Here is a 10,590-nt window from a genome sequence, read left to right as displayed (position 1 = left end):
TGGACCCTTAATCACTATCCACACAATTTTCTCCTTGGAAGTGTAATCATTGGGATGGCCTTGAGGAAATGATATTTTGCAGAAGGAGAATGTGGTTAAATCCAGCGTTTCATGCAAGGGGAACGTAGATACCAACTTAAGATAAGCTCTAAAGATTTCTGGACATAAAGAAATACTGTAACCCCTCTTACTGATTTCTGTGGAGTTTTATTTTTCTTTTTCAGGTTTATAAATAATACATCCACATTTTAAAACTTTCAAAAAAGTAAGTTTATTCTCAATAACAAGAGGCATGTGGGCAGTGGCCTGCCATTTAATTGTGTAATGACCTCTGCTGAAGGTAGGGGGTCTGATTTGCCAATTTCTGTGATGTAAATATTCTTAGCATGACTAGTTTCAGATTAAATAGCTTACAAAATTCCTGGAAGTCTATATCATCTCTTGATACTCTAATAAATTAACTTTCATGTTTACAACTTAAATCAATATGCCACTTCTTTTGTGTTTGGGGTAAGGCAGGTATCCATCTTTTCTTTATCTTAAACAGTAAACTGATTAATCCCATTTACTGAACAAACCATCTCAAATGAAAACCTTGTTACTAAGCACCCCTGAAGTCTTTAGCACTGGCTATTGTGGTCTTACTTCCCCAGAATGATCTACTCCCTATACCTTGATAACAGGTAGACAAACATGGCTTCCCTTCTAGGCCAAAGTCCTCACTGGCCAGCTTGTTGTGACTTTATAGAACCAAACTGTACAATAGGAATTATCATTAAACACATACATTTTAGAATTTTCCAGTAGCCACATTTTAAAAAAATAAAAAGAAACAGATGGATTGATTTTATAGCATATTTTACTTAACCTAATATATTCAAAATATTATAACAATATTGAACTAATATCTTTTAATTATTTGATATATAGTTTTAATTCTTTTTTATACCAAGTCTTTGAAATCTAGTGTGTACTTTATACTTCAATGCATTTCATTTTGGACCAGCCATATTTCAAGTGCTCAATGGTCATATCCCTCTAGTGGCTACCATCTTGGACAATGCAACTTAAGAGAATCTCAGAATTCCTATATGGGTGTAATACTGATTATAAGCTTTCCAACAGAGGTTACTGCTTAAGCAGTAAGCTGTCAACTTATTCATTTCTTTTTAAAATTCCTCTTCCTTGAATTTTATTTTCCTTCACATGTAGCAGATCAATTTCAACTCATCCTTCATGGCTTTGCTCATATGTCATTCTCCTTTAGAAGCAATATCTTGTCTAGTACTCCTTTTCTACATTATGACTCATTTTGTCTTCTCCTTTGAGTTCTTCCTCAGCATCCCTATAACACCTATAAACATGCATGCTATAATGTGAATGTATGATTTATTATTTTGTATCCAAATGAATATCTTTAATTATTGGAAGAAGGAACTGTGTGTTCTTTATGCCTCTGTCCCCAACATCAATCATAACATGTAGCTGGATCATGGATGTTAAAATTTGTTAAATTACCAAAAGAAAAAAATGCCTGATTTTATAATTTAGTACATCAACAATATGCAATAGCTCATCAAAGAAAAAGATCTTGAGTTTCTTCATGAAGAACTTTTAATGCTTAAATCATTTCCTGATTATAAGAAGTAATCACTTTTATCAATGGTATCCATTTCCTCCATTATGTGACCCAATGTCTGAAGCCATATCTTCATTTTTCCCAGCCTTCCCTGATGAATGGTACACACACACACACACACACACACACGAACTATCTCTGATTTTATCAACCCTATCTCTCTTTTACAATTTTAATTTCTTCATTTACTCAAGATGAGAGTCATAATTATTTTGGGGTTTTTTTTTATTTTATATAAAAGAGTATTTTAATTCTTATCCTTAGGAACTATAAAGAATATACATGATTTGGAAATGAGACTGTACCAAACAATGGCCAAAGAAAAATCATCCACTCTATGCCTTTTCTTTGGTCTGGTCACTCAGAAATACGTTATCAGCTATGATTGCTGTTGCTTGTCACCTCACATTAATTTTATCCGTGTATTCGCCATAATCTACTGTCCCTTACATGTAAATTCCGGACCCCTTTTTCACATACTGGTATACCATATCTCTGAGGCCTGGTTGGAATACTGATATTCTGCACCATCTTGTCTTTTGACTGACATCACCCATTTGGTATATTCCAGTCTCCCCTGACCACCACATCTCATTCGTCACTAGAGAAAATATTGTGACCAGGTTTTTCCCTTCCACCTGTCTCATGATGGGGTCCTGACCCACCCACCCACTTTTCCTACAATTTAGTCTTTGGTCTTCCCACCTAGCAAAGAACTTGTGGTTCCCTCCCTCTCTCACCAACTGTGACATTCTACACAATTGTTTGTTGACTAAGAGAGTCACAGTATTTGTCATTTGAACATATATTTAATGTTATTTCGTGAAGACTGTTGTTTGGATATGTAAATGACCTTATAATACTTAAAAAAATTGTATCCCCACATTTTTAAAAATGTCTGTGATGACAAAGGCCATATGAAACAATGAGTAGATTTTCAACCACAAGCAATCATTAGAAGTAGCTTCTCTTCTTTGTAAGACTAAATGTATATTATGCAAAGCAGTCAGTCCTCAGCTCCGACTAACAAATGTTCCATCACTGAAAACTGTCCAACTCTTGAAAGCACCCCGGTTTTCTCATCAATAAGACACATTATATGCTGGGTATAGCCTCACTCTGGGGCTGACCTTGATGGCAGAACCATCTTCCTTGGAATTGGCCATGTTGTGGAGTCTCCAAACTCCAGGAACCTCAGATTCACACTTTGTGAAGTGACCTTTGTCATGGGGATGAGTCAGTGAGTCATTTTTCACTGCTGGTTGAAATTGAGTCTGAAAAGACATTTTTTATTATAAGATCTACATGTTAGAGTTCTGGAAAGGCATATGAGGAAAAACCCTGAAGTCAGACCCCAACAAACTCGTAGGCTCTCAAACTCAGAGAGGACTGGGCTTTTCATCCCATTCTTATCTGCTCAAAGACACTCAAAGACATCTGCACCGAGTAGGGCACTCAAAGACTAGACACTCAAAGCACTAGTCCTTGTACTTTCAAACTGGTAGTTATGGCACCACTGATCATACCCAAAACTTAATGAATTTCTCTTTCCTTTTACACTTCCTACTGTCCTTTCTAGACTTTCTTACAACTGCCAAAATTTCAGATGACACAAAACTTCAAAAAACTGCCCAGAACTGTATCCAATACTTCAAACTGCACTCTCTTCCCCAGGAGGCTGTTTTATTTCCACCATAACAATCATCCATTTAAATTTATTTTAATTATGGGCACCTGGGTGGCTCAGTCGGTTGAGCATCTGACTTCGGCTCAGGTCATGATCTCACGGTTCGTGAGTTCAAGCCCCGTGTGGGGCTGTGTGCTGACAGCTCAGAGCCTGGAGCCTGCTTCAGATTCTGTGTCTCCCTCTCTCTCTGCTCCTCCCCCGCTCAGGCTCTGTCTCTCTCTCTCTCTCTCTCCGTCAAAAATAAATTTTAAAAAAACATTAAATTTATTTTAATTCTTACTTTCCTTTTTATTATCACCTACTAGAATGTAAACACTCTGACAGCAGGAAACCTGTCTACAATGTTGGACCTGTATCTTCAGTGTGTAAGACAGTTCCCTTTCAAAAATATTCAAAACTATTTGCCAGTTAAGTGACTAATATCAATTTCACAAACTCAATATACGCAAACAAAAGTGTTTGCACTTGCATCAAAATGCAGATGACATGATACCACATTTTTATTCTATTTATCCTTTCCTTAGTTATTCATCCATCACCTGAGTCTACTTCCAATTTCTCATTAATCCTGGGAACTCTCTTCCATTCCATTTATCCTTTAAGTGCTCAAGCCACACCTCCGCTCCTTTGGGCTTCTGTCACAGCCTCCTGAAGAGGTGACATCCCACCTCATCTTTCCCCTTCACCTCCATTCTAGATACAGTGTGATTTTCAGGACTCAGTTCTGAAATACTGTATGAGGGCTGAGTATGAAGGATGCAAGAAATAGGTGGAGAAGACATTATCTCTAATGTACATAAGAGAAGAAATGCTTGTATTGTACCAAGGAGAAAAGTCGAGGGTTCATGAAATATATTGTCAGCTGGATTTCAAGAGACACCATAACACCTCAAAAAAAGGAGTAATTCACAGGCAAGAACACAGAGATGTGTTAGAAGCAAAGAAACATTTTTATTGAGAATAAGGGATTTGCCCAGCTGTGGAATGTTAGGATCATTGCCACAGTCACAAAACAGAATCCAGATTAAGGGAGTAAAGCCCAACATATGGAAAACAGTAAGATGATACTACACAGCCACAAGATGCCATCCTACAAATGTTAATGGTGGTCAAATCTTCTACAAAGCATGCAATTTCTTAGACATAGAAGTCTTAGGGTATGGATTCTTGAATCAGCCTTCCCTTAAGGCATGTCATTTCAGAAGCAAGTGGGGTTTGAACAGTGATGTTCTAGCAGCAAGAAGAATAACATCTTCTATAGAAAAATGGCCGGTAGGCACAGCAGCTGGAGCCATAGCCATAGCCACAGCCATATCCAGTGCCATAGCCACAGCAGGAGCCATATCCACAGCCAGAGCCACAGCCATACCGTGAGCCATATCCACAGCCATATCCAGTACCATAGCCACAGCCATAGCCTGTTCCATAACCACAGCCATAATAGGGGGCACATCCACAGCCATAGCCATATCCACAGCCATAGCCACAGGAGTTGCCGTAGTTGCAACACATCTTGTCAAGAGAAGAGAATTCACGTTGGTTGCGAGAGGATGTGGTGAAGTGCATGTCTTCTACTAGCCTTGGACCTTTATATACTGCCAGTAATTGACAGAGCATGCCATTCATCCCCTGACTTACCCAACAAATATGTAAGCAACTATGCTGTGCCAGTAACTGCCAACAATCAGTAATGCCTTGGGTAAAATAAACTGTTTATTTGGGGGTGACTCTCATTTTATTTAAACAGCAATAATTTTTTTAACTTTATTTATTTTGAGAAATAGAGCATGAGCAGAAGAGAGGCAGAGACACAGAGGGAGAATCCCAAGCAGGCCCCGCTCTGTCAGCGCAGAGTCCAATCTCATCAACTCAAGAACCATGAGATTATGACTTGAGCTGAAATCAAGAGTCAGATGCTTACCAGACTGAGCCACCCAGGTGACCCTATGTAGAGGCAGCATTTTCATTTACTCTGCCAAAGAATTATCTCAGTAGCATCATGTAATCTACATAGAACAGATACCAAACTTCACAACCTCCTATCTTTTAATATATTTCATATAACAAGTTCAGGGGGAATTTAGGAAAATTTTGTCCCTCTTGATCTATCCTCCTTCTCAAAACATCTACCTCTGCCCTTGGGGAAGGAAATAACTCCCAACTCCTTTCTGGAATCATCACAACTTCTTGGCAGGCTTCTTGCATCCAGATACCTACTGTATAAGCCTACTGTCTCCTTGTGGGAGAAACCAGGGATGATGATAATATCAGGGCACAGAACAACCCCCAACAACATTGAAAGATCTAATGTCAGATGTCAATAGTGCTGAGATTCAGAAACCTTGGTTTATAACATCGCATCTATAAATTACGTTCTTTCTTTCTTTTTTTTCATTTTTTAAATGTTTATTTATTTTTGAGAAAGAGACAGGGGAGCAGAGCAGAGGAGGAGCAGAGAGAGAGGGAGACACAAAATCTGAAGCAGGCTGCAGGCTGAGAGCTGTCATCACAGAGCCTGACGCGGGGTTCAAACTCACAAACCGCAAGATCATGACCTGAGCTAAAGTCGGAGGCCCAATGGACTGAGCCACCCAGGTGCCCTAGGTTCTTTCTTTATTGCTGTCTAAGTCCAAATATTCCTTTCTTCTCAACTAAACCAAGCAACTGACCTTTCCATCAGCAGATGTGTAGTTAAAAAAAAAGTTGTTTACTTTTTGTTTGTGATGTTTTTGGTTATTTTTGTTGTCTAAGTCACTATTTTCAGATTCAGGCACAATCCAAAATTTAACTTTTTACTATAACAGCTATGAAATCCGTGTTGGAAGTACAAACTCCGGAAGATTATTCCTTCTACTCCACTTTCAAATTTCAACAACAAAGTAATGAGTGCCAACAAGTCCTTTATCAAGTGCTTTCAACAGAGATTTTTCATAAAGCTGCTGATTTTCTTTTCTGAGAACTTTAATTATTAGACATTTTTCCTTCAGTTAAGAATACTTCCAACTGATTTTTCTTATACTGGTCACTGGTCTGTTTGATTACTCTGCTATGTGTCATCACTAACAAGAAGCTTAAAGAAAACATATCCCATGCAAGTGTTCTTTACCTTTTATTTTCTCTCCTTTTCTGTCAGTCTTGAAATTCGAAATGACAAATTCTAATGCAAAGCTTCCCTAGAATAGACATGTTAATTTTCAAAAACCCACTTTCTGGTCACAATATGCCTGAGCTATTGAAAATCATTCCTATATTTATTGCATTATTTCTAGTACATTTCCATTCAGATCTCTGGATACTGATCCTAACAGCAGAAAAAAAATCTATATTTTGTACATCTCTGAGTCACAAGTTCTAAGTAGAGTGCCTGGCATGTAATTTGAAATCAATCAATATTTCCACCGATAAAAACAGATGCATTAAAACAAAATATGTTCTAACATTGGAGTGTTCCCATTTTACTCAAGCTGAAACTTTCAAATGTTCTGTGACTAAGAGAGTCACAAATTTCACATTTTGAAGATATGTGTTAGCTTACAAAGACATATTTCCAGAGGCATAAATTATCTTAAATGTTTCATAAATGATCAGCACTTCACTACACATGTAAATTTTGATATACATGCCTAATTAATGATATTCTGCCCTCCTCCAGAAAGTATTCAATGACAAGGAACATAAATGAAACCATAAGTTAGATGTTCAGTGAACTTCATTATTAGAATTCTCTACCCATCTTTGTAGGGTTTCCCCACTCATATTGACCCAAAGGACAGTCAGTCCCCAGATCTGATTTAAAGATGTTCCATCTGTGAAAAATGCCCAACTCTTGAAAGAAACCATGTCTCTTCATCAGCAGAACACGTTGTATCCTGGGCATAGCCTCACTCCAGGGCTGACCTTGATGGCAGCACTATCTTCCTTGGAATTGGCCATGTTGTGGAGTCTCCAAGCTCCAGGTACCTCAGACTCAGACTTTATAATGACCCTTGTCATGGAAATGAGTTAGTGAGTCGCTTTTCACTGCTGGCTGAATTTGACCCTGAAAAATATTTTCTACTGTAGGATCTAAAGGTTAGAGTTCTGGAATGGCACATGAGGAAAGGACATTGAAAACAGACCCCAACAAACTAGTAGGTTCTCAAACTCAGAAAGAACTGGGCTTTACATCCCATTCTTATATCTGTACCAAGTAATGCCGTAAATGCTACCATTAAAGCACAGGTCCTTGCTTTTTTCAACTGAAAATTGTGGCAGCACTGATCATACCCAAAACTTAATGAATTTCTTTTCCACCCTTTTTATTTAGTGCTGTCCTTTCTAGTCATTCTGTCAACTTGGATCAGTTCATTTGACACAAAACATCAAAATACCTCCCTGAACTATCTCTCCAATATTTCAACCTTCATTGTCTTCCCCAAGAACCTGTTTTATTCCCTCCAAGCAAATTATGTGTCTAAATTTGTCATAATTAATTTGTAACATATTTATTAACACCAACAACATGTATACACTCTGAGGGTAGGAAATTCATCTACAATTTTTCTACTGTGTATTCAGTGTGTTGGATGGTTCTCTTTCAAACACATTCAAAAGTATTTGTCAATTAACTAACTTAAATCAATTTCCTCAAACTCAATTTATGCTAACAAATATATTAGCAAATCCATCCAATTCAGATGATATGATATCATGCTTTTCTTCTAACTTACCCTTTCCTTGGTTCTTTACACTTCAGCTGAGGCAGCTTCCAATTTCGCAGAAATACCAGAAACTCTTCCATCACATTCATCCTTTAAGTGATCAGGCCACACCTCCTTTCCCTTGGGCTTCTGTCACAACCTCCCAAGAGGTGCCATCCCTCCTCATCCTCGTCTTTTCCCTCCACATCCATTCTACCTACAGTGTGATTTCCAGGACATAGTTCTGCAATACTGTCTGATTTGTGTTGGAGTGTTAGGGATATGAGACTTAGGTGGAGAAGACATTATATCGATGCATGTAAGAGAAGAAATGCTTGTATGATATCCAGAAAGAGACCCGGGTACATGAAATACATTGTCAGCCCAATTTTCAAGACAGGCCATAACACCTCAAGATATGAGGTTTTCTCAAAAGAGACTAGAGACATTTGATACAAGGAATGAAACATTTTTATTGAGAATAAGGGGATTGCCCAAATGTGGAATGTATGGATCCACGCCACAGTCACGACACAGATTCCATACTAAGGGAGTAAGAACAACACTTTGTGGAAAACTGTTAGATGATACTCCATAGCCTCAAGCCACAAGATGCCATGCTACAAATGTTACTGGAGGTCACATCATCTATGACACATGCAATGCTCTCGATATATAAATCTCGATATATAAATATATATCCGTGAACGAGCCTTCTCTTAAGGCATGTCATTTCAGAAGCAAGTGGGACTTGGACAGTGATGTTCTACCAGCAAGAGGAATAACATCTTCTATAGCAAAATGGCTGGTAGCCACAGCAGCTGGAGCCATAGCCATAGCCGCAGCCATATCTGGTGCCATTAACACAGCCATACCCTGAGCCATAACCACAGCCATAACGGAGGCCATAACCACAGCCATAATAGGGACCACATCCACAGCCATAGCCATATCCGTAGCCATAGCCACAAGAGTTGCCATAGTTGCAACACATCTTGTCAAGAGAAGAGAATTCACGTGGGTTGTGAGAGGATGTGGTGAACTGTGTGTCTTCTACTAGCCTTGGACCTTTATATACTGTCAGTAATTGGCAGAACATACCATTCATCCCCTGACATACCCAACAAATATGTAAGCACTTCTGGTATGCCACTCACTGTCAACAATCAATAAATGTCTTGGGAAATGTGACTTCATTCTGTTGGAGTCTCCAGTTCCATTTGAAGAACAGCATTTTAATTTGCTCTGCCAAAGAATTCTCTCACTAGAATCATGGGCCATACGTAAAACTGGTACCCAACTTCACAACTTGCTGTCATTTAATTTATCTTATGTATCATCGTTGAGGGACATTTAGGAAAATTTGGTCCTCTTGATATCTCCTCTTTCCTAAACTATCTACACGTCCCCATAGAGAAGGAAATAACTCCCATCTCCTTTCTGGAATGATTGCAAATTTTTGCCTGCCTTCTCACACCCAGATACCTACTGCAGATATCTACTAGCTCCAAATGTGATAAACGAGGGTGATGCTAATTCCAGCCAACAGGATAAAGCCCAACAACACTGGAACATCTGCAGCACAATGCCAATAGTGTTGAGATCTAGAAACCTTGGTTTGTAACCTCACATCTATATATTCTCTCTTTACTGGTGTCTAATTCCAAATACTTACTTTTTTCTTAACTAAACCCTTTATCCAATCATCCCATTACCAGACATGAAGTCAGAAAGAAAGGAAGAAAGGAAGAAAGGAAGAAAGAATTAAAGGAAGGAAGGAAGGAAGGAAGGAAGGAAGGAAGGAAGGAAGGAATTAGAAAGAAAGAAAGAATAAGAAAGAAAGAAAAAAAGAAAGAAAAGGAAGGAAGGAAGGAAGGAAGGAAGGAAGGAAGGAAGGAAGGAAGGTGTCCCTGTTTTTTGTTTGTATGGTTGTTTCTGGGATGTTTCTGCTGATCTTGGGTGTCCTGGCTTTACATAATTCACCTTTCCATGAATCTGGCAGAATCCAAATTTGCATTACTTTTTACTGTGACCACTATAGAATCCAAGCTGGAAGGGAGTACAAACTCAGGAAGATCATTCCTTCTACTCCACGCTAAAATTTCCCATCAAAGAAATGCATGACATCCAGTCTTTTACTCAATGCTTTCAACTGGGAATTTCATAAAACTGCTGATTTCCTTTCCTGTGATCATTCCTTGGTTGACAGTATTTCCTACTACATTTAGACTGGTCTATCTGATCACTCTCTGTATTCACCCCTTACCAGAAGTTTAAGGAAAATATACCTACTACAATTGTTCTTTAGATTAATTTTTTCTACTTCTCTACCATTCTTGAAATTCACAACTATAAGCTCTAATGCACAAAATCCCTAGAATACACACTTTACTTTTCTAGCATGCTCTTTCTTGTCACAATACTCCCGAACAATTGGAAAAGTTGTCTAGCTTTCTTCAGTATTTCTAGTATTTTTCCATTCAGGTTTCTGAATACAGATCCATAATGGCAGAAACATAATCTCTTCTGTGCACCCCTCTTTCCAGATGAACTAGAGCCGGGCACATAATTTGAATTCAGTCAAT

The sequence above is a fragment of the Panthera onca genome, chromosome C2 (assembly GCF_046562875.1).
Source record: "Panthera onca isolate mPanOnc1 chromosome C2, mPanOnc1 haplotype 2, whole genome shotgun sequence".
Taxonomy (NCBI): domain Eukaryota; kingdom Metazoa; phylum Chordata; class Mammalia; order Carnivora; family Felidae; genus Panthera; species Panthera onca.
The sequence above is the reverse complement of the archived record's forward strand: the minus strand, read 5'-3'. Positions refer to the sequence as shown.